Source organism: Enhydra lutris, unplaced genomic scaffold, assembly GCF_002288905.1.
Source record: "Enhydra lutris kenyoni isolate GAN:26980312 unplaced genomic scaffold, ASM228890v2 scaffoldscaffold87, whole genome shotgun sequence".
NCBI classification, from domain to species: Eukaryota; Metazoa; Chordata; class Mammalia; order Carnivora; family Mustelidae; genus Enhydra; species Enhydra lutris.
The window spans coordinates 1973717-1997315 of NW_019154171.1; the positions used below are offsets into that span (position 1 = coordinate 1973717).

Sequence of the window (23599 nt, forward strand, 5' to 3'; positions counted from 1 at the left end):
GTCATCAAACAGAATTCAATAGTATTTTAAAAGAACTACAGACCATGACCAAGTAGAACAACAAGGATGGTTCAACATATGAAAATCAGTGTAACGTGCTACATTAACAGAATGAAGGGGGAAAAATTATACATTCATCTCAACAGATGCAGGAAAAACATCTGATGAAATTCAACACCTTTAATGATAAAAACACTGAACAAAGAACCAGAAGGAAACAATTTCAACATAATATAGGCCATATATTAAAAAGTCCACAGCTAACATCATACTCATTAATTACTAACTAAAAACTTCCTTACAGTCAGGAACAAGACAAGGATGACCATTTTACCACTTTTATTCATTGTAGTACTGGCAGTCTTAGCCACAGCAATTATGAAAGAAAAAGATATTAAAAGGCAGCCAAACTTGAAAGGAAGAAGATTAATTTTTCAGAAAAATAATATGATATTACATGTAGAAACCCTAAAGATCTCACACACACACACACACACACACACACACTTAGAACTATAAATGAATTCAAAGCTACAGGATAAAAAATTGACACCTGGTAATCAGTTGTGTTTCTATATATTAGCAATGAAATATCCAAAAGGGAGATGAAGTAAACGACCTTATTTACAATAGTATCAAAAATAATAAAATACTTAGAACTAATTTTTCCCAGTCAAAAACCCTTGTACACCAGAAACTACAAAATGTTGATATAAGAAATTAAAGAAGACAGTAATAAGTGAGGAGATATTCTGTGTTCATGGATTAAAAGACAATACTAAGTTGTCAACACTACATAAAGTAACCTACAGATTCAATGTAGTATCTGCTTTCCAACAATGCCTGTTGCCAGAATAGGAAAAAAAAAAATCCCAAAATTCAAATGGAATTTCAAAAGACCCTAAATACCCAAAAAGATCTGGAGAAGAACAAAGTTAGAGTTCTTCCACTTTCCAATTTCAAAATTTACTACAAAGCACAGTAATCCAAATAGTGCAATACTGGTATAAAGCTAGACATAGAGACCAATGGAATAGAAAAGAGAGAACAGAAATAAAGCCACACTTGTATAGTCAGATAATTTTCTACAAGGGCACCATTACTATTAAATGTGAGAAAGGACAGTTTTTCAATGAATGTCGGGAAACCGGATAGTCAAAAAAAAAAAAAAAATGAAGTTGGACTCTTAACCTTACACCATATTCAAAACTAAAAGTTTATTAATGACCTAAACGTAAGAGCTGGAACTATAAAACTCTGAGAAGAAAACATAGGGAAAAAGCTTCATGACACTGGGTTTGTCAGTGATTTCCTGGATACAACACCGCAGCACAGGCATTAAAATAAAAATTAGATAAATTGGATTACATCAAATTAATAACTTTGTGCAAGGATACTATCGATAGAGTGAAAAGACAACCTACAGAATGAGAGAAAACATTTGGGGGTTTATATTCAGAATATATAAAGAACTACAACTCAACCATTGAAAAACAAAACAAAACAAAAAACAACCTGATTTAAAAGTGGGCCAAGAACATGAGTAGCAATTCCTCAAAGATATATAAAAGGCAAAGATGTTCAACATCACTCATCATCAGGGAACCGCAAATCAAAAGCACAAGGACATATCACATCACACCCAGTCGGATATCTATAAGAAAAAAAAAATTAACAGACAGTAACAAGAGTTAGTAAGGATGTGCAGAAACTGGAACATTTGGGCACTGTTGATGAAAATGAGAAATGGTGGACCTGCTATGAAGAATGGTACGGCAGTTCCTCAAAAAGTTAAAAACTGAATTATGCTATGAACAGCCAATTCCACTTGTGGTACATACACACCCAAAAGATTTGGAAGCAGGCACTCCGACATATCTGTTCTCATATGTTCTTATCAGCATTATTCACAAGAGTCAAAAGTAATAGCAACCCGAGTGTCCATTGAGAGACGGATAAACAAATGTGGTATATGCGTACAATGGAATACTCTTTGGCCTTAAGAAGAAAGGAAATCCTAACTTACGATACATATGCTACCTGGAAGACATTATGCTAAGCAAATCAAGTGAACAACAAAAGGACACAGATTGTGTGATTCCACTTACAAGAGACACCTAGAGTAGTGAAATTCATAGGGACAGAAAATAGAATTGTGGTTGCTAGGGTTTGGAAGGCACGGGGAGTGGGGAGTTATTTTTTAATGGGTACAGAATTTCAGTTTTGGAAGATGAAGAAAGTTCTTCAGATAGATGGTGGTGATAGTAGCACAATTTGAGTTTACTAATGACACTGAACTATAAAGTAGTTCAAATGATAAATTTTGTTATGTATGTAAGAAGTAAGAAAGAAGTAAGAAACCTCCCCAAAATGTTTTTCAAACTTCCAATACTGACTTAAATTATCTTAATCTTAATTTTACTTAAATATGTGGGAACTTAAAAGTAGATATATAAATTCCATAACTTCTTTTTAAATTCCATATCTTCTAATTTTTATGCAAGTGCAAATCCAGTTTTATAAACAAAATACATAACTCAAAATCAATTAAAAATATCAAAAAAGACCTTGTTAAAATAATGAGATGCATGGTACTGTTCTGTAGACAGTTAATTATAGCCACTTTCATTTCCTCCACTGGACATGGATAACACATGCCATTTAATCATAACAAATAAGATTTTAAAGGATGAAAGAGGACTTTCCCTCCAAATGTCACTAGATGGGTGTTAATGTTATTGATTATGATATCCAAGTCACATATGTTGCTTCTCATTTCATAATATTGAATCTACACCTATGTCCTTAACTGACTGCTCTTTGACCAGCTAATGGGACAGAGTATAGCCCTCCATTATCACCACTACCCTTCACGGACCCATCAGCTGAAGGTTTCTACTTTTGTTTTTTAAGATTTTATTTATTTATTTGACACACAGAGAGAGAGAGATCACAAGTAGGAAGAAAGGCAGGCAGAGAGGGGGCGGGGGAAGCAGGCTCCCCACTGAGTAGAGAGCCCGATGCGGGGCTCCATCCCAGGACCCTGAGACCATGACCTGAGCTGAAGGCAGAGGCTTAACCCACTGAGCCATCCAAGTACTGTGATTTGTACTCTTAATGAGAGTTATATGTTGTCCAAATCTACCAAGGTCAAAGGCAATTTTTATTATGATTACATGTATTATTATTCAAAGGACACACAAAATATGAGTTAAACAAAGAAAAAAATGATTGTTTCTTTGAAAATTAAACTCATGTTATCCAGACAATGAGAAAGTACTCTGTTCACCACTGTCTTTAAATTCTCACTCCACCTTAAAATGTAAGGATTAGAGTTCATAGAAGAACCTATGATTTCTTAAAAAAAAAAAAAAAAAAGGGGGGGGGGGGTGAAGAGTAAGAGACAATGTTTCCAATAAGATTCTGTATTCAGGGACTAGCCTTGGTTCAGGATCACTGTCCAGGGGCAGTCATTGTCTGCACCTCACTGACCTTGGACATCCCAGGTGTCCCTGCTGTTGTTCCCTGGATACCCAGGACTTCATTTGCCCTTCACTCTGTGAGCCCAGATTCCTGGAACAGTCTGGAATAAGCTTTCATGTTGTTCCCCAGGGCAGAAGAAAAATAAGTGCTAAAGAGTATCCAACTGACAATTAAATGTGAAAGTGGTATCAATCTCGTTCTGAACTAGTCCCCGAGGCCTACCCAACTATATGGGTCAGGAAATACAATCCCACCATGTACAGGGAAGGCAGGGGGTGACAATATTTTACAAAAAGCACTTTAGTCAGTGTTTGGCTTCCTTTCCTTCCAGCAGGCAGACAACCCACGGGCCTTCCTATGCATGGCATCTGGCTCACACCTCCATCATTCTGTGTAATATGCAGCAGTCTCTCTCAAGTCCCAGACACAGTTCCTCTTCATCTGGAGACTCAGAAATAAAATGACTAGTTGCCTGCCTTATCTCCCACCCACTGGGAGGATGGCAGGGACTTGGCTCTGAGGGATGCCAACTCTTTAGAAGGATCCCCATCATTCTCTGATAGGTCTCCCAACAGCCTTGGCTCTGTCCTTGGAGGCAGGGCTGAGCTTCCCTTTCTGTTACCTTCCTTTGACCCTTCTGCAGTGGGCACTGGAGAATATTCCTTTTTGGGGGACTAAGCAGATTTCTTAGCCTTGCTCATAGATGTTTAATGGGTTACGTTGCACACAGTCACAGAAACTTTGTTCAGGTTCATGTATTTAGGTCTTTGTGATTGTGATTATTTTGGCAGTGTGAGTCTTCTGAAATCAAGTATGTTTTTTTAAGCATGATGCCACCAACAGTACATGCTCAAAGCTATTCCTACAGCTGTACCCGCAGCACTCTAGACACACTGGTGAAGTGTGGTTTATTTCTGTGCCTCCTCTCCCCATGCCTTCAGCTTCCTCTTTCTTGCTATCATTTTTTTTTTCTCTCAACTGTGGGTGCTGTCACTGTGGGTGCTTTGGTGGGTCACACTCTGGTGTGAGGACTGCATTTGTATTTCTTTCTCCAAGTCTTCATGCCCAGTTGGAAGGACTTACTGGGTGTCAGTTTTAGTAGTGATTACAATGAGCAAACTCTCAATTGTGTGCCTGCCCCTGGTATATTATAATCAGATTTTGTTGACCAAGATGCTTCTCAATTTTAACCTTTAAAATTTGGAATTGAGAAGTAATTGCCTTTTTCCATCTGATACATCCCTGGATTTTTGAACTCTATTAGTGCCTTAAATTTCTACTTGTAAAAACCACTTGTTTTGGGGATCATCTCTTTTAATACCAAAGTAACATGTACCATTGACAATCTGTTTTCTGATCTCTCCCCTGGCCCTGAGGTCTGTAGTCCCTGCTCTGCCCTCCAAATTGTTGCTCATCAAAACTAAATGTTACATCACTGTCTAACACAGACCAAGATGCCATCGGCCCCAGAGAATGTTTCTCCTGTCATCTACTGTCAACTGTGAAATCAGTGCTGCGTATTTCAGGTGTTTGGTTATTATATCATCCATTCTTAGCAGTAATTTCCGAATCCATTATAATGGGTAAACTAAACTTTTGCAAAAGAGAACCCCACAATTTCTTTGGTCTACAACAACAAACATTATTTCTCACTCACTCTGCATTTTCCATAGCAGGTTGGCAGAGGCAACACTGTGCCATCCTCACCGTGGCCTTATTCTACCAGGGGGGATGACTGACCACAGCATGGGAGTAGAGAGCTTGGAAGGGCCTCACATAAGCCATCCGATGCTCAGGTCCAGAAGTGACACCTATCATTTCTGTGAAAGACCCATGACCTTACCTGGTTAGGTGACCACAATCAACCACAGTCAGGAAGTGCAACCCTGAGGGTGATCAGAAACAAAGACTCAGAAGTATTGTAAGAACAGTACTATACTCAATGCCACTGGCATGAAAGATTTGATGACTGGATGCACTTCAATGTGAGTTTTTAAGATAAGTGTTAAGGTGCATTCACCAAGTCAGACAGTACCTGGCCGGGAGTTCCACCTCTTTTAAGTGCCACATAATTTTGACTAAGTACCTAGCCCACTGATCGGCAAAGTGAACAATATTTACCTCTAGGGTATTTGTTAAGATCCAATAGGCTAATGTATGTGAAGTGTTTAATAAAGCTAGTGTGAAACGAAAAACCTCATTCTCTCAATTTGCTATTCATTGGTTTTCTGTTGTGCTCCTGATTCCTGTGATAATGTGTGATTCTGCTTCTCTAATTTCCTAATGGATTTGGCCTAAGAAGAGGCACCTTTCATTCCACTGTGATCAGCAACAACTTTCTCTAATTACCTCTGCTGCATCACTTACGGCAGTTTTCTTTTTACTGTATATGCTCCTAATACATCTTTTTATTACTTCCCTTCAATTTTGTTAAGAGGCATTCAATTACAAAGTTAGATCCAATGTTGCATTTGGTAGTGGTCCTGAGCAGGCTCTGGGTACCTGCACATAATCCACATGACCCAGTCATGTGGTGGGCAGCTGCCTTTCACCACGTTTTACTTTGAGAGACAATCTCGCTCTCAAAAAGATGGCACTCCAGCTAACAAGGCTATTTCTTTACCTATGTTTGAATTGCTTTTTATTGTGCAACAGTGGCTGCTGAATCTATCAGTGAGAGATTTTGGCTCTTTTTTTCTCTTTTAACTCAAAAAAAATTTTTTTAAACTCGTTGGCATATTCTCAGATTGAATCTCTTTAAGTTCAAAAAAGGTAATATAATTAAATAAAGATGTTTTGGAAATACAACTGGCTTCTATCATTAAAAGCCAATGTCTAATGAACATTTGTGGAAAACAAGCCCACTTAAGCAAGCATTAAGAGTCATATTGGAAGGAACTGAGTTTTTTAGAAAGAAGCAGCTATAATTAGAGTGAAAATGTAATTATAAGGCATCAAACAGGTAGTCTCAACAACATTGCTGAAAGAGAAAAAGAAAAGATAGGGCAAGCTTTCAAAATATAATCTTTTCAAAGGAACCAGAACAGTTCCTCCAGAATTTCCAAAGTACAGAGAGAACCTTCAGCAGGCCAGGTCCAAGAGCATGAGGTTTACTTAGTGCACCCCCAGCTTTTCCTACCAGAGAGTTTTCTGTGCCTCTCTCCACCCCTATCCTCCCCTACTAGAGCTGCAATGTAAAACAAGGTATTTATTCACACAGTGAATGACTGGTACACATTTCTGAGAATAATTTCCCTTTAATGAGACACAAAACTGACAAGGCCAATGATAATCAATCATGGACAACTGTTTTACTGAGCTCCAAGAATAACCATAAGCTTATTATCTACTTTGACTTTGGATCAGTTGCTAAGCAGCCACCTTTTAGTAGCAAGGTCTATTGATACTATTGGTATGGGGCCACAGAGCCAGATGAGACTTACATGCAGAGCACTGGCTGTCTGTGCCTTCATACTGTAAGAAAGGGTTTTTTCCAAAATGATGCTTCTCTGGCTTTCTCTTTTCTGCTTTTCTTTTTTATTAAATGCAGAACAAGGTCATGTGGATAAATAAATTCCTCTACACAGCTCATAATTTCTAGTACATTGTTTAACAGTGGAGATGTTGGGTTTGAACCCATTTCTAGCTGTGAGACCTAGAACAAGTTATATCACTTTTCTGTGTGTTGGTTTCTTCATTTCTGAAATAAGATGATAATAATATTATATCTCATTTCACTGGGTTGTTCTTTTAATCATATGCAGTACTGCATATGAAGTATATAGTACAGTATCTGGCACATAAATGTTTGTATTGATATTATTTATACAAAGCAGGTCTTATATACTATGCTTTTTTATGATTATGTAATACTGCAGAGAAAAAAAATTGCCTGAGTTCATACCCCAGCTCAGTTATATTCTAGCTTTATAACCTTTGGCAAATTATATAACCTTTCTAAGTATGCAAAGCGCTTAGAAGAATAGATGGCACAGTTTTTACCATAGTGCCTAGTATTATTGTGTGGCGGCTGGCTGGGCAGATCCATGCTGGAACTTTTACAACAGTCTCTTTTAGACACATTACAGCACAACACTGGAATCACTCAGTAATTATGCATATAGCTGTTGACTGAATAACTTACCAGCTGCTCAAAGGGAAATTACAGATGATGAAACCAGAATGGGTATCACCAAAGGGAAGCTGAGCCAGTCTTTAAGATTCTGACTCCCTGAAGCTGTGAGGTAAAAATCTGAGTGCTCTCCAAGGGCAAAGGCATCTGTAGTCTATGAACATCTGCTTTAAAGCAATCAAGAATATCTCAGTTTAGCTTCAAATAAGGAACCAAAATGCAAGCTCCGTGTTACTGGAGAGAAAGTTAACCAGTTTCCAGAATAAGCAGACATTTGATTTCTTATATAGCAGCCATGATGGAGCTGATGTTCGTATTGTACCAGAACCATAAAATAATCTGTAGGAATGCTACCCTCTTGTTGCCTATAAGAATTGTGCTACACAGAGACAATAAATAAAGTGAAATGTAGTCTAAAAATGAATAACCATCCTTCCCTGAGGCAGCACATTCTCTGAATTACAAGCTATGTTTGACCTCAGATTATTTACTTTTTTTTTTCTTATTCTCCTCCTCCTCCCCCCACTCCTCCTCCTCCTCCTCCTCCTCCTCCTCCTCCTCCTCCTCCTCCTCCTCCTCCTCCTCCTTCTAAAGGCCAAAAAAGTGATCAGTTTGGGATAGCACAGCCTCCAGAGAGTATTGAGATATTGATAACCAGGGAGGATAACTAACATCTTTATGACAACTAATCTGTAACCTCAAGCTACCTTTGACTAAGGCGAATATCTATACTATATGAAACACATTCAAGGAAGTTAGAGATTTAAAGAAGTTTCCTACAAGTCAACCTTCCAATAACAGTAAGATGTGGCTTCAGGACTTGGCCTCCACCAAAGCAGTTTTAGTTGGCAGTGACAACCAGCAGCCTTGTCACTAGGATCCTGGTCAAGGAATACCAACTGACAAGCACAAAGCCTGTGGATGATTAGAAACTTTTCCGTGGCCAAAGATAGACTATTATGATTCCTTATAATCTTTAACACAAAATGATGGCTAGAATTTCACAAGGGGTAGGAGCAATCAAAGGCATCATGCAATCCTAAGGAAAGGAAAGAAGTTATATTATATATTTAGATAAGGAGTCATAAAAACTCAAATGCCAGCAGAGGCCAGACAAGCACTACAAATAATTGATGTTGTTCAGATGTGAGAAGAACAACTATGCAAGCATGATAAATAGCAGCATACAGTAAGGAAAAGAGAGACTGTGAACAAATAAGATCAAGTGATCTGTTCAAAGGAACTAGCTATTTCTTAGCCTGTACCAGTCCTTGCCATATAAAAACATACCTTCTATCAGCCTTCTTAAAATCTGGAAACACCTGGTTTTTATATATGATTTTCTAACATTTAAGTGGTAGCAATAAACTTAATTAAACTTTGATCATTGAAACATGTGTCACTGGCAGACACAGAGGCCCCCATGATCCTCCACCTCCTCACGTTCATATCTTTCTTCAGTCTCCTTTTCTTGGGTATATCAGGTCTTGCAACTTGCTTCTAACCCAGGAAACTTTGCAAAGTGATGGAGTGTCACTGCAAGGATTCCATGACATTATATAAGACTCTGCTTTGCTGGTAGAGTCACTCTAGAGATTCTCCTTATTGACGGATGAAGTAAGTACCCAAGTAGGGAAAGCCCATATACCAAAGAGCTACAGGTGACCTTTAGGAACTAGAAGAACTAGGGCCAGGGTGGTATCCAGGGGCTGAGAGTGTTCTCTGGTACATAAGAGCTATAGGTAGTCTACAGCTGACATTAGCAGGAATCCAAAGCCTTCGATACAACCACAAACAACCTGAGTGATCTTAGAGCAGATTCTTCCCCAGTTGTGACTCCAGATGAGAACACAGCCAGATGACATTCTGAATGTAGCCTCATGAGACCCTAAACAGAGGACCCAGTTAAGCCATGTTCAGACTGTCGTCTTAGAGAAAATTTGAGATGAAAAATGTGTGCTGTTTTAAGCCATCAGTTTGTGCCCATTTGTTATATAACATTATGCAACTAACACACTATATGAAATAAACAAATCACATCTAAAAGACATATTTTGCTACGGAGAACTAACTTATAGTATGTGCTGTATTCTATTAAACCTGACATCAATATTTGCCAAAATTATAATGTTCTCTAGGCTGAGATCAAAACATTTAGAGGAAACAGATAAACCCTGAGAGTCATTATAGTACATGCAGAGTATGTTTTTTTCTTTTTAAATTCATTTCCTCATTAGTGAATCAGGAAAATGACTGAAGCATAATCCTGGATTTTACTATCACATTTGATAAAGATTTATGTGCTCATTTCTACAAAGACTGAATGAGTGTGGTCTAGATGATAACAATTACTTCAGAGGTAGATTTTTAAAAGATTGGGTGACTCACCAAATGGCATTTAAAACAGAGCTAGATGTGCAGTAATTATATGTTAAATGGATGCCTGAATGACATTTAATGGACAGAAGCCACCTTGGCATGCCTCAGGTGCCTGCCCTTGTGCTATTCTTCTACAATATTAGAATTAGTAACTCAAAGCAACAGAGTTTCTGGATACTAAATTCATAAATGACATGTTATTTGGAGGAAAAGAAAATGAATTAGAAAATAGAACGCAACAGACTCAAAAGGCCAGAATCTTGCATCAACTCTAATGATAAACATTTTTTAAGGAATAAATTGAAATCTCTCAGTTTAGGTTGAAAATTACAAACCACACCCTGAAGAAGTGGAGTACATATGGTAGAGAAATGGAAAGGTCTTATGTCTTGGGCTACATGCCCCTTCTTTGTGAATCAAAAGAAATGCACTTTTGGTTAATGCCACCATTGCTACTGCATTCATCATATAATATACACACATGAACCATGCTACCAGGTTTCATCCCATCTTGATTCTAGGTGTTGGAGAACAATGTTCAAATTTGACAGGTATCACCAACTTTAAAGCCCTTTAAAGGAGGTAATGCAGCATGGTGGTATGGTGCCTGGTACATGGCTGACAGTCAAGAAATATTTATTGAATAACTACATTATGAACAGAGTGAATGACTAGTCTGAAAGCTAAAGCCACATGAAACTGTTTGGAAAATGAAGACTTAAATTAGTAGAAGACACAGTGGGGGTTTCAGTTTGCAATTATAGTATACTCGTAATGGATTTCAAGGATATATTGCCCCCAAATAAAGCACCTTGGCGTATTGAATATGTCATCTGAAGGAATTTGAGAAATGGCATGCGTAAGAATACCTTTCAGATCTTCCTGTGAAGCAGGTAATAAAATCCTCAAGAGAAAGTTGTCCTCCCTATACCCAGAAGAAAGGAGTATCCTTATCTCTGAAGACAGAGGGACACAGAGTGGAATCTGAAGGAAAAGGACTTGCTGTTTCCCTCAATTTATCACCCTTTGGTCATACTTTTTTGCCCTACCATATCTTTTCACATTTCTTTCCATTTCCAGCTTTCCATTCTTCCTCAAACTTGGCATATAACATTCAATTTTAATCATTTCTTCAGGTCTTCATTCCTTATGAAGGCTCTGTGTCATGTAGATCTAATATGAAATGAATTTGTATGCTTTTTTAATTTTTTTCCTGTTAGTCTGTCTTTGACGGTTTAGTTTTCATACCAGACAGAGACCCTAAGAGGGTCAAGGAAAACTTTTCTCCCCTATGCTGGTTAAGTACATAGACACAGGAGCAAGACTGTTTGAGTTTAAATCAGCTCCTACACCTGTATTTGACATGATTTACTCCCTTTATAATTACATGTTCTTATTTGTAAAATGAAGATCAGAATATCAACATCCATCTCAGGAGTGTTTCATGAAGAGACAAAATGTTAGCACATTTACACAACTTAGAAAAAAGCATGACACTCAGTAGCATTTAGGAGCTATTAGTGATCAGTATTAATATCATTAGTATTTTCCCATTAGCTAAAAGGCTAGTTAAAACTAGGTTTACTCTTAAATCAGAACTAGTATTGGTGGATGGAAATCAGAGACAGAGACCAGTTCTACATAAAGAAAAACTTTCTAATTATTTCAGCAGGCCTGAAATTGTTTGAAGTAAAGGACACTTCACCTGTGGAAATTTGCAAATAATTATGATTTTTTTAGGAAAGTTCTTGTAAAAATATCTTTGTTTCAATCACTCAACAATCAAATGATCCATCTTATCAGAATCCGTTTGTCCAACCCCACTCCAAAATGGTACAGGAGGACTACTTTGTGAGCATGAGGGAGAAGGCAAGTGTAAGCCATTCAGAATATGGAGAGAGAAAGCACTTCTTTGTGGTCTATTAATATTGCATCTAAGGAATCTTGAATATTTCTTTCATTCAGGGAAGAAGGAATCTAAACTGAAATCCAGGCCTCATCTCAGGGGAATAAGGGAGAAATTTGCATATGTAAGACTTCCAGGGAGAATCAGGTTTCAAGAAAAACACCTCAGAGAAATGAGATTCAAAAAACAAGGGAGTTAACTAATGGTATGAAACAAAGACTTTGTGCTCTAAAACCAAACTCTTGGTTTGAATTCTGTCTCCATTCCTTATTAGCTTTGTGACCTTGAGCTATTGCCTTGATTTGTTTATATCTAAAAAATCAAGACAGTTGTATTACCTACCTCATAGAGTTGATATGAGCATTAAATGGGTTACTATGTGTAAAGTATTTAGAAGAGCTTTACACACAACTGGTAGCTATAATTCTCCTCCTCCTCCACTTCCTCCTCTTATCTTCCCTTAGTAGTAGTATAGAAGAAGTAGTAAACATTGCAGTACTAATATTATTTACTAGAATCCTTCATTGTGCCTTGAGAAAAATAAGTAGACAATAAATATTTCTAGGTTTTTTTTTTTGGCTCTTAAGGAACTCAAGTAACAAGGGTATTACATGTTCCAGGCATGTATACAAAAAAAAATCATAAACAAATTATAGAGGCTAATAAAGTTAATTTGCACACCAAGACCCACAAAATGGACCTGAACCTGTCACTCTACATTTAAAAAAACAAAAAACAAAGCAAAACTCTACATTTAAAAAAACAAAAAACAAAAAACAAAGCAAAACACCTCAGTGTCAAGGAAACATAACGCCAATCATAACCTCCAACTCAGCTTACCCTACACAATAGGACCTGTTAGCTTTAAAGGGAAATCTCCAACTTCCTAGCCAGCTATGCCATTTCTGTATTGTCTCTCCTAACAATCTGTAAAACTCACTCTTGCCCAAAATCCTTTGGGAAGAGTGTTCCATTGCTTGTGAGGCACTGTTAGCCAAAACCGAGTCCTTTCGGTGGGTATCAAACCAAAAGACAACAAAGCCAAAGAATAGGAAAAAGAAGGGGTTTACTTGCAACAAGTAAAGGAGAATACCAGGGATATTTCCCAAAGAAATATCTCCTTGAACCACAAAACTGGGAAAGTTTTATGCTTGACTGCATATATATCGGAAGAGGCTTGGACAATAGGGGATTTAACATAGTTTTGGAACAATAGTCATCTGAAGGTGATGGAGTCCAGGTCTAAATCACAAGGGCTGCAAGGGTCAGCATCATCAATTCTCTGGCTTTAATTGGTTTGGTGTCTGAGTGCTCAAAGAGGGTTAAATCCAACAAAGATAACTCAAGAATGTGTTTCAGGTCAATCTTTACTTTTGAACCAGCACTAGGAGGTCTACTGATTTATTGTCCCTGATATGACTGGGTTATCTCTTGGCCTGATAGTGGCTTTTTGTTCTTACATTCTTTAGTTCCTTTAAAATCATTATCTATTGGGATCTATGCTTCTGCAATTTTAATATATCCCAGGAAGTTTTTGCAAGAAATGTGCTTTGGTCAAGTAGCGCTGGTCAGGCATAGATCACAAGATGGCCAGGGCATAAAATGACTTTTCTTATATCAAAAAAGCTATGCCTCATCTTTCTTTTTTCCAGGGACCCCCTAACTCTTTCTGCTTATAGCACTGGACTCCCCCAGCCCATGGGTTGTCTTCCCTTCAGTAAAGGACATCAAAGTTGTTACTAACTTGTTTTATTTTTGTCATAGTCAAGGTTATTATTGTTTTCTGTAAAGAGGAAAATGAAAGATGAATCAGCATTAAATCCTATTTTCAAGATTTGTATGTAACTGCATGGATTTGGAAATTGGGAACTTTGAAAACTTTACTGTTTATAAATCCATGAAAGAATTTTTAATTGTTAATTGTTAACTTAATTGTTAATAAAAATAATTGTTAATAAAAATTTTAGTTTTTAATTGTTAATTTAGTTGTTAATAAAACAAATGTTTATTAGCATAAGTATTGGATTGATATTAAATTCAAAAGTACGTTGTGGAAGTTAATTTCAACAGGACTACAACTAGCCTGAGCTGTTATACTGAAATAAGAAATGTACTTGCTTGGAACTGACACCTAGTCAAGGTATGACACATAATAATTGACAACATTGTTTATAAGCACAGATCCAAGAAATTTGGGGGGTAGTTTGTACCATTAGCATTTTATTGATAATATCCGTTAGAATGCAACAAGGAGGTACTTAAATTAGAGGGCTGACAACTATTACTAGAAGAGACAGGAGGGAGTAGGGACAAAAGCAGGGAAAATGTGTTTTGTTTTGAAGAATGAGCAGTTCCTTCCATGGGGACACCCAATTAGGTGTTCCAACTGAGAGTCCTTTGCTAGGTGTTTCATCTGATAACCCTTATGTGAGTCAGTTTGAACCAGACTGAAGTTGAGGACTTCTGCAGAAGACCCCCTAAGTTGTCTTGAAGTTACTTTTAGCTCATTATAATACTAAGATCTCCTCCTATGAGTGGGGCTTTCTCCCAGTTTTTGAACATATGGTATATGCACTAGCATGTTGACCTGCTGGGAATGCACAATTGAACCAAAGTTCCTAAGTAATAGAATATGCCTAAATTCTTTAACGTATATGCAAGCTGCCTTCCTCTGCTCCCTAATACATTGAATTAAACTTCCTGTAATAATGCTATGGGGAGATAGTGCTTTGAGAGCTATCTCCCTGTTTCCTTTCATGCTGCAAGTAATAAAAACTATTTGCTCAAACAGAAAGGACTTGGGCCCGTGTCTGACATATTCCAAGCAGCAAGCCCTTTCCATTCAGTGACAATAATAGTGAGAGTGATGAATTACACTCTCAGTGATGAAGGTGAGAAACCCATTAGTGTCTGCTATCTGGGTTGGTTGTGTGGCTGGGATATGCCCACACAAACAGCAAATTTTAAAATATCCTGACTGAGACTCAGTTCTGGGCATCTGAACCCAAGACGTTCTGTGCATGTGTCAGTGCTTCCGGGTCTGAGAGAATGAGTGTTTATAGGTGTCACCTGGACCTGTCAAGGTGTCTGTGACTATCACATATATCTTTTTTTTTTTTTTTTAGTGCTGTTGCTGCTATACTGAATGCTTCTCCTGCAGTAAACTATAGCTTTGTAGGCATGGTCATTTTGGGTCCTCTGAGGTTTCTTAGCAATCAAACCCTAAGTTCCACCATTAGTGAAAGGGTACAGCTGACTTAAAAAAAAAAATGTCTAGAAATAGCTCACTATTTCTGTTTATTTCACTTTTTAAAGTATGTCCTGGATGTGATAATAGGAAAGTAAACTAAGGGCAAATTTTAACATTAATAAGTTATCAAAATTTATCAAAAATTAATTTTTCCAGAAATCAAAAGGCCAATTACCTCTACTAAAAGGCTTATTCCATGTAATGATTATAATAAACTCTTTGTAATAAAGGCTACAGGTGATAATTTTACCTGTGAGTTCATTGTAATGGTACTTTTCTAAGAGCAAACGGAATAATCCTTTTGGGTAAATATTTCCTTATTCCCTCAATAAATCTGTACCTTGTATTATCTAGTCAATTAACTTCATCTCTTACTTTCACTTTTAAATCACTGACTTCATTCATTAACTAAAACTATCCTGGAAACTTGTAGCAGAATGTTTATCTATGCTTACTCAGCTACCTTCATGACTACATTTTTTTTCAATCAAAACTCATTTTTTTTTGTGGCACATGCTTAAAAAAACACTACTTCTTAGTGTTGTTATTGTTATGCCAAGAATGTTATGTGTGTGTTTCAGAACAAAGAAAATGAAAAATTAAGTGAGGGACCTGGGATCTCCAATCACCAGAGAGAGAATATATGATTTTAACACTGATGAAGTTAAGTAAAATCACATAGTCCTGAGTTTGAATTAAATGTATCAGTGTGCACTCAGCTGTATTTTAGTTTATAACAACAACACAGCACATATTTCCCAGGTTGTTCTACTGAAAAAACCTATAAACAATGTCAAATCTACCAGTAATGAGTATTCCTAGAATCGATATGATAGTCACTAAATATTTATTTAGCAGTAAAGAGAAACAGGTACTCTTTTAAGAAATGATCATTCCAGGTTTAAAGTAGGAAATGCATGAGATAAGCCTGGAGTATCTTGGTATAACAGAATGCAAATAATCTGTTAAAGACTATTGAATATATACCCAAAGAAGTTAGGAGGAAATTTCAATATCTTCTCACTGGCTACAAATAAGAAAATTTGAGTTTTAGTAAGTGTAAGTGTAAGTGCAATGGATTAAAAATATATCAGATGTGTTTATCCCATGCCTTTATAGAGATTTTTTTTTAAGATTTGATTTATTTATTTGACAGAGAGATCACAAGTAGGCAGAGAGGGAGGCAGAAAGAGGGGGAAGCAGACTCCCCACTGAGCAGAGAGCCCAATGTGGGGCTCGATCCCAGGACCCTGAGACCATGACCTGAGCCAAAGGCAGAGGCTTAACCCACTGAGCAACACAGGTGCCCCCTTTATAGAGATTTTTTTTTAATATTAGTCATCTTTGCAAAATAATTAGCTAGTACCTTACCATCCAAACCCGTAAACAAAGTGGAGGAGGCAGAATTAAGCATTTATCTCGTCTTTTCCAGTTATCCAGGTAATCAAATAGTTGATAAGTTTTTTAATAGTTTCATATTCCCTGTGGCTGTTATTCATATTTCATTCATGTAGAAGGTTTTATTCTATATCAGATTTTTAATTTTGATGAAACTGGTCTCCCTTAGAAACAAATGCCCAAAGGGACATATTTCAAAAGAGAGAAAGCAGGAATCTCTAGATTTAAAGCTTTAAGGATTGAATGATTAAGGGGCACCTTGGTGGCTGAGAGGGTTAAGCCTCTGCCTTCAGCTCAGGTCATGATCTCAGGGTCCTGGGATCGAGGCCCACATCTGGCTCTCTGCTGAGCAGGGAGCCTGTTTCTCCCTCTCTCTCTGCCCGCCTCTCTGCCTCCCTGTGATCTTTCTCTCTCTGTGTCAAATAAATAAGTAAAATCGTAAAAAAAAAAAAAAAAAAAGGTATTGTACGATTATAAGCTAGGGGGCACAGACTTCTGCCAAAATGTATTATCCTATCCTATCTGATTGTCTAGCCTACCTTTGTCTGAATCTTTGCCCAGTTCTTAAAACTCAAGAAATATACCTCCTCCAAACGCCTCAACCTCTCACCAGATCACAGCCAGAAAAATCCTTCATCTTTGCTCTCAGCTTAGTCTAGTTCATAGACACATTGCTATGTGGTTACTCCATTAAACTCCCAATCACTCACTACCTAATGAAAAGTCTTAGATCCACTTGTCACATGACAATCAAATTTATGGACAGACAAGGAAGAATCACTAGAGATTAAAAACATAGATTCACATAAAAACACAGAAATCAAAACAAACAGGAAGAAAAGAACTTGGAGGAAGCAGAAGCAATGCATGGAAAAATAACATAAAATAAACTGTTATTAATGTAACCTCAGAGAGAGGAAAAGAATTATTGCATTCAAGAGAGAAAAATAATTATTCAGGAAAGAAAAAGCTCTTGGGAAAAATATGATAGTTTAATTAGAAGGAATAGAACATAAAGTTGAGGAAATCTATGACCGAAGCTTAGAATAATAAACAAAAAAAAAAAAAAAGAAAAGAAAAGAGTAGGGGAAATATATGTAAAAGAGAGGATCCCTCCAGAAGTTATCTAAAGAGTAGGAATTTTTAAAAGTGAAATCAGTGAACACATATTAGAGGAAATTAATTTTTTAAGATTTTATCTATTTATTTGTCAGAGAGAGAGAGAGAGCAAGTGCACAAGCAGGGGGAGTTGTAGGCAGAGGGAGAAGCAGGCTCCCTGCTCAGCAGGAATCCTGATGCTGGATTTGATCCCAGAGACCATGACCTGAGCTGGAGGCAGACATTTAACTGATTGAGCCACCCAGGCATCCCATTAGAGGAAATTATTGAAGAAATATTTCAAGATTATTCCTAGACCTAAAGGGCAGAGTTTCCTTGTTGGAAAGGATTACTGACTGTAAATAAAGTAAGTGAATGAAAAAAGTCCCCAAATAAATCATAGTACTATGAATTAGCAAACTAGTTAACTAATTATATATGCGGGATCAGATGACTAATTTATAGGCCCACAATGTAAGTGAAAACAACACAAAATTGTGTTTTCTAAAGAAATTAAATGACATAAGAAAATACTTAAGGTAGAAGTTTAAGTGGGAAAAAAAATAGTTTAGTAGGACATATAGATTTGGTTCCTGTATATTCAGAGAACCCAAAAGCTCTCATTCCTGCTTTATGACAAGAAAAATCTGTACAAACTGAAAATCAATGACCTTCCTTGGACGCCTCAGAGAACTAAAGTCATAGGGCGAACTGTCACACCAAAATCTGAAGAGATGGCAACATTCTGAGAAGTAAGCAAAGGAGATCTGCTTGCACTGGGCAGAAGCCACAGGAGCCATAAAACGGCAGGATCAATGAAAGGTTGATTTTCTGGAGGCTGAGCTTAGGTGAGCACAACGATGAGAAAATCTCGTGGGCCCCATCATAAGATACACCCAATGCTTTCCTGGACATTTTTTCTCAGGAACTCCACCAGATTCTGTGATATTGTGGTTTATAAGAGATACGTACATTTAGTCTCCCTCCCTGTTTCTGGCACAGAGCTCCTCAAATGCTTGAAATTTCCTAAGTGATGACAGCAACCAAGTGTCTTTTGTCATGTTAATGAGGTGACTTCAGATGCCCTCTAAGGATGGAGGCTGGTTGCCAGGAGAACCAACAATGTGATTAGAGGGTTGGAAATTTTAGTTCCACTTCTCTGACCTCTCAAGAGGGTAGAGGGACTGGATAATGAATCAATTGTCAATGGCCAGTGATTTAATCAACCATGTTTAAGTAATGAAACCTCCATAAAAACCCAAAATGACAGGGCTTGGAAAACTTCCAGGTGGGTGAACACGTGAAAATGCTTGGAGATAGTTGTACTTAGAGAGGCCATGGAAGCTCTGTGTCCTTTGTCCATATTTGTTCTATGCATCTCTTCCATCTGGCTGTTTTTGAGTTATATCCTTTCATAACGAGCAGATAATTTAGTAAGTAAAATAGTTCTCTGAGTTGTGTGAGTCCCTCTAGCAAATTAATCAAACCTAAGGAGGGGGCAGTTGGAACTCCTTATCTGTAGCTAGTCTGTCAGAAGCACAGGTAATAACTTTCACTTGCAACTGGCTTTTGAAGTGTGTGTATTGGAGTGGGCAGTCTTATAGGACTGGGCCCTTATCTTGTGGATTCTGATGCTATCTCCAAGTACATAGTGTCAGAGCTAAACTTTATGTAGGACACTGAGCTGGTGTCAGAGAATTTCTTGGGGTCTTGCAAACCCCTACTCCCAACACATACACAGGCACACACATACACACACACAAATACATTGGAATTGATCAGAATCCCTAGATTAACTACAAGACATAAACTCTTTAGATTTTCAAGGTTAGGACATAAGAGGAATCCATCCTCATGGTCCTAGTAGTGGTTAAGGGACAGTAATTATTGTGAAACATTCACAGAGCCTGCTCCATAACAAAGGCCTCTCTCCAGAGGAAATTACTTTGCAATAGCAGAATTCAGAGACTTTACCACCCCTCAAAGAATGGGGTAGGAGGAAAATCTATACCACTAGAGCAAGGACAAAAATAACTATAAAGCCCACAACATTGAGACACAGGCCTACCTAAAGACTGAGGATATATCAGAAAAGTATAGCATGGTTCTCCTATTCCATATACAACCACCATACCAAGGCCGCTCCAGTGATGCTAACAGTGGTCTAAGGATACAAGACATAAACTCTTGGAGAAAATGACTGATGCCAGGGCTAGGGAAGGGGAATATATAAGATGAGCCTAGAGCACCTTGTAGTACCAGAAAGTAAAAAAGCACAAAACAAACAAAAAACTCACAACGGAGACAGGAGAACTAAATATAATGTGCTATCCTAAATGGGATCCTGGAACAGAAAAATGACATAGAACTCACAGTTCCATATATTCCATTAGGAAATATAAAAAAAAATATGGACTTCAGTTCATAATAATGTCTCAGTTTTGGCTCATTACTTGTGATGAATGTATCATTTTGATATAAGATGTTAACAGTAGTGGAAACTAGGTGTGGGATATATGGGAACTCACTCTACTATCTTCCTGACTTTCCTATAAATCTGAAACTATCCTAAAATTAAACACTTAGTTTTTTAAATGGTATAAAGAATTGGAGATATGAGACCCTAATTCTGTTTTCTAGAAGAGCTTGTGTAAAATTGCATGAGATTATTTAGTTGTAACCATCTGTGCCAAGATATTTTTGGGGGGGGGAGTGTAGTAATCACAAATTGAATTTCTGTAGGGACTCTATTCAGATTGTCTATTTAATCCTGCTGAAGTTTTGTAATTTTCAAGGATCATTTCTTAAAGGTGGTACATTTCTTAAAGTTGTTGAATTTATGGGCATAAAAGTGCTCATAATGTTTCCTTATTACCTTTGTAATAGCTGTAGGATTTGTACTGATATTCCTAATAATGATAATTTGCATTTTTCTCTCTTTTTATTTTTGTCATCTTGAGTATTAGTTCTATTGATTTGGAGGGCAGAATCAGCTTTTTTATTCATTGATTTTGTGTACTGTTTTGCTATTTTCAATTTCATTGATTTCTGCTTTTATCATTAGTACTGTCTTCCTTCTGTTTGATTTGGGTCCATTTTGCTTTTCTAATTTCCTATAGTAGGAATTTAGATTACTGATTTGAAATCTTTTCTGATTTCTAATGTAAACATTTCTTGCTATGAATGTCCCTCTCAGCACTGCTTTAACTTTATCCTACATATTTTGATATGTTTTCATTTTTGTTCAATTCTATGTATTATTTTTTCTTTTAAACTTTTTTGATGGATTATTTAGATATGCATTCATTTCCATTTGTTTAGAGATCTTCTTGTCTTTCTGTTACTGATTTCTAATTTGATTGTATTATAGGCACAGAACAAACTCTGTATGATTTCAATTCTTCTTTTTTTAAAGATTCTACTTATTTATTTAAAGGAGAGAGAGCGGGGCGCCTGGGTGGCTCAGTGGGTTAAAGCCTCTGTCTTCAGCTCAGGTCATGATCCCAGGGTCCTGGGATCGAGCCCCTCATCGGGCTCTCTGCTCAGCAGGGAGCCTGCTTCCTCCTCTCTCTCTGCCTGCCTCTCTGCCTACTTGTGATCTCTGTCTGTCAAATAAATAAATAAAATCTTTAAAAAAAAATAAAGGAGAGAGAGCATGCACAAGCAGGAGGGACAGAGGGAGAGGGAAAAGTAGGCCTCCCATTGAACAGGGAGCCTAATGCAGGACTCAGATCCCAGAACCCCTGGAAAATGACCCAAGCCAAAGGCAGATACTTAACCACTGAGCCACTCAGGCACCCCTGTATGATTGCAATTCTCTTAAGTTTGTTGAAATTTGCTTTATGAGCTAGCATATAATCTATCTTGTTATCTGTTCTATGAACACTTGAAAAACAATGTGTATGCTGTTGTCAATTAAATCCTGGTGGTTGAGTGCACTGATAGATTTCTTGTAGTCTTCCTGAAGTATGTTTGAAGTACATATGACTATGTACTTCCCAAATGGGTGTATATAGTTCTTCTTTAAGCCTCATCTGTTTTTGCTTCATGTATTTTGAGGCTCTATTGTTTGATACACACATTTAGAATCATTACATCTTCCTTGTGGGTTGATACTTTTATTTTTATGTAATGCCCCTCTTTATCTTGTTATGAATTCTACTTCATAAGATATTAACATAACTCTCCTACTTCTAAAATTTTAATTCAATATTTGCATGGTATAATTATTCTCACTCTTTTACTTTCAACCTACCTATATCATTGAATTTGAAGTGAGGTTCTTGTAAGGAGCATAGATTTGGATCATTTTTAAATATTCAGCCTCGCCTTTTTAACCATTTACATTTAAGGTAATTATTGATATTTAAGGGCATAAGTCTGTCATTTAATACTAAATTTTCTTTTTGCTTCCTCTGGTCCTCCTAATTTTACTCTTAAAATTTCAAAACTTAAAGTTACATATAGATAACCTTGGAAGGAAATATCTTAATTTGTTACAATGAATTTCTCTTAGCTGTGTGATTCCAGTTAACTTGTATTTCAGTGTATTACATCTTCCATCTCCCATTCAACCAAGGAATGAAGATCACCTGGGGCTCTTATTCTTACCTAGGTAGACTAGCCCAGTTAAAAACGGTATGAGGCAGAAGAAAAAGCTACAGGTAATATGCCTGCTGAGATTAGCTTAACATCTCACAGGAAACATATGCTGTACTTAATTGGTGTCAGTGTAGCAAATGCATAGGACAGCACCAGTCATACATACAGCCCTCCACGTTTCCCTCAATGTGTGAATGAGAAAAAAGGTTTAATACAACAAACAGACAAATTTTAATCACTCTTAAAATTTACCTTGCCCTGAGACTAAGTTTGCATCCAAGTTCATATTCCAAAGCCTGGAAAGCTTGACCATTTAATGGACCATGCTCGTCAATGTACAAAAGCCTCTGGAAGGCAACAAGACTTGGCCACTTTTCTTGTCATTTGATTCAATCAAGTGCCATGGGCAAAGTGTAAGAAAAAACAAAACAAAACAAAAACAAAAACAAAAACGAAGATATCATTTAAAAAATTACTACAATCATCGTTTTAAGGCAGAGCAAATGGCTCAACAGTCTGTAAACAGAAGCTAACAAGAGTTATTTTTCATGTGACTTCACATTTTATTAGGAGTAGGTTTTCTCCCTCCCCAAACACCTTAAGGCAAGGGCGTTCCATTCTGTGGCCTCGACATGCATGTGTGCTGCACTAAGACTGCCTCAACTTGGTAATTTCCATGTACTGAGAGGCACATAGGGTTCTGGCTGAGCTAGTCTTTTGTTCATTAAAACAGCTATTTATTTATTTTCCCACTAACCATTAAAGAAAGCCCTCACCATGAGAAACAGATATGTCAAAAGACCATTTAAAAGGCAGTCATTTTAAAAGGCATATAATTTATATTTGAATGCATGTATAAGAGCCAGGAGAAAACTGTGGGTGAACATACCCCCAAACTATTGATATTGGTCACCCCAAGTGGGTGGGAGAGAACAGAGACCAGAAAAGGGAGTTAACTCTTTTTTTAATACATAACTATTTTTTATTGTATACTTCTTACAATGCATGTGTAAAATTTTTATAATTTATAAAACCAAATAAAGAAAGATTTAAAGGAAAATAAGAAGCAATTCCTTTTAGTGTTCTCTTTTCCAGGCTGCCTGCCCACACTTCAGTATTTATAAACTGGTCCTATTTCTTCTGATTCCCTCCTGCTGCAGAGACAGAACTGTGTCATCTGAGTAGGTCCTACTGTGGGCAGCCCCAAGCTCCATGGGCTCTTACTTTAACTATGCTTGAGTGGAAGTCTTTGACTTGAGACTTTGACAACAGAGAATTTACCTTCTAAGCATTAGACAGAGCTAATATGATATTATGAACACTGAAGGATGGGGGATTCAGTTCCAAGGAG

The 23599-nt window shown here is 37.2% G+C and overlaps 1 protein-coding gene across 1 annotated transcript in view; it reads right to left on the reverse strand.

Annotated features, from left to right (window-relative positions):
* LOC111161925 (gamma-aminobutyric acid type A receptor gamma3 subunit) overlaps nucleotides 1-23599 on the reverse strand; it is a 674406-nt gene that overhangs the window by 499514 nt on the left and 151293 nt on the right. The gene's annotated exons all lie outside the window — the stretch shown is intronic.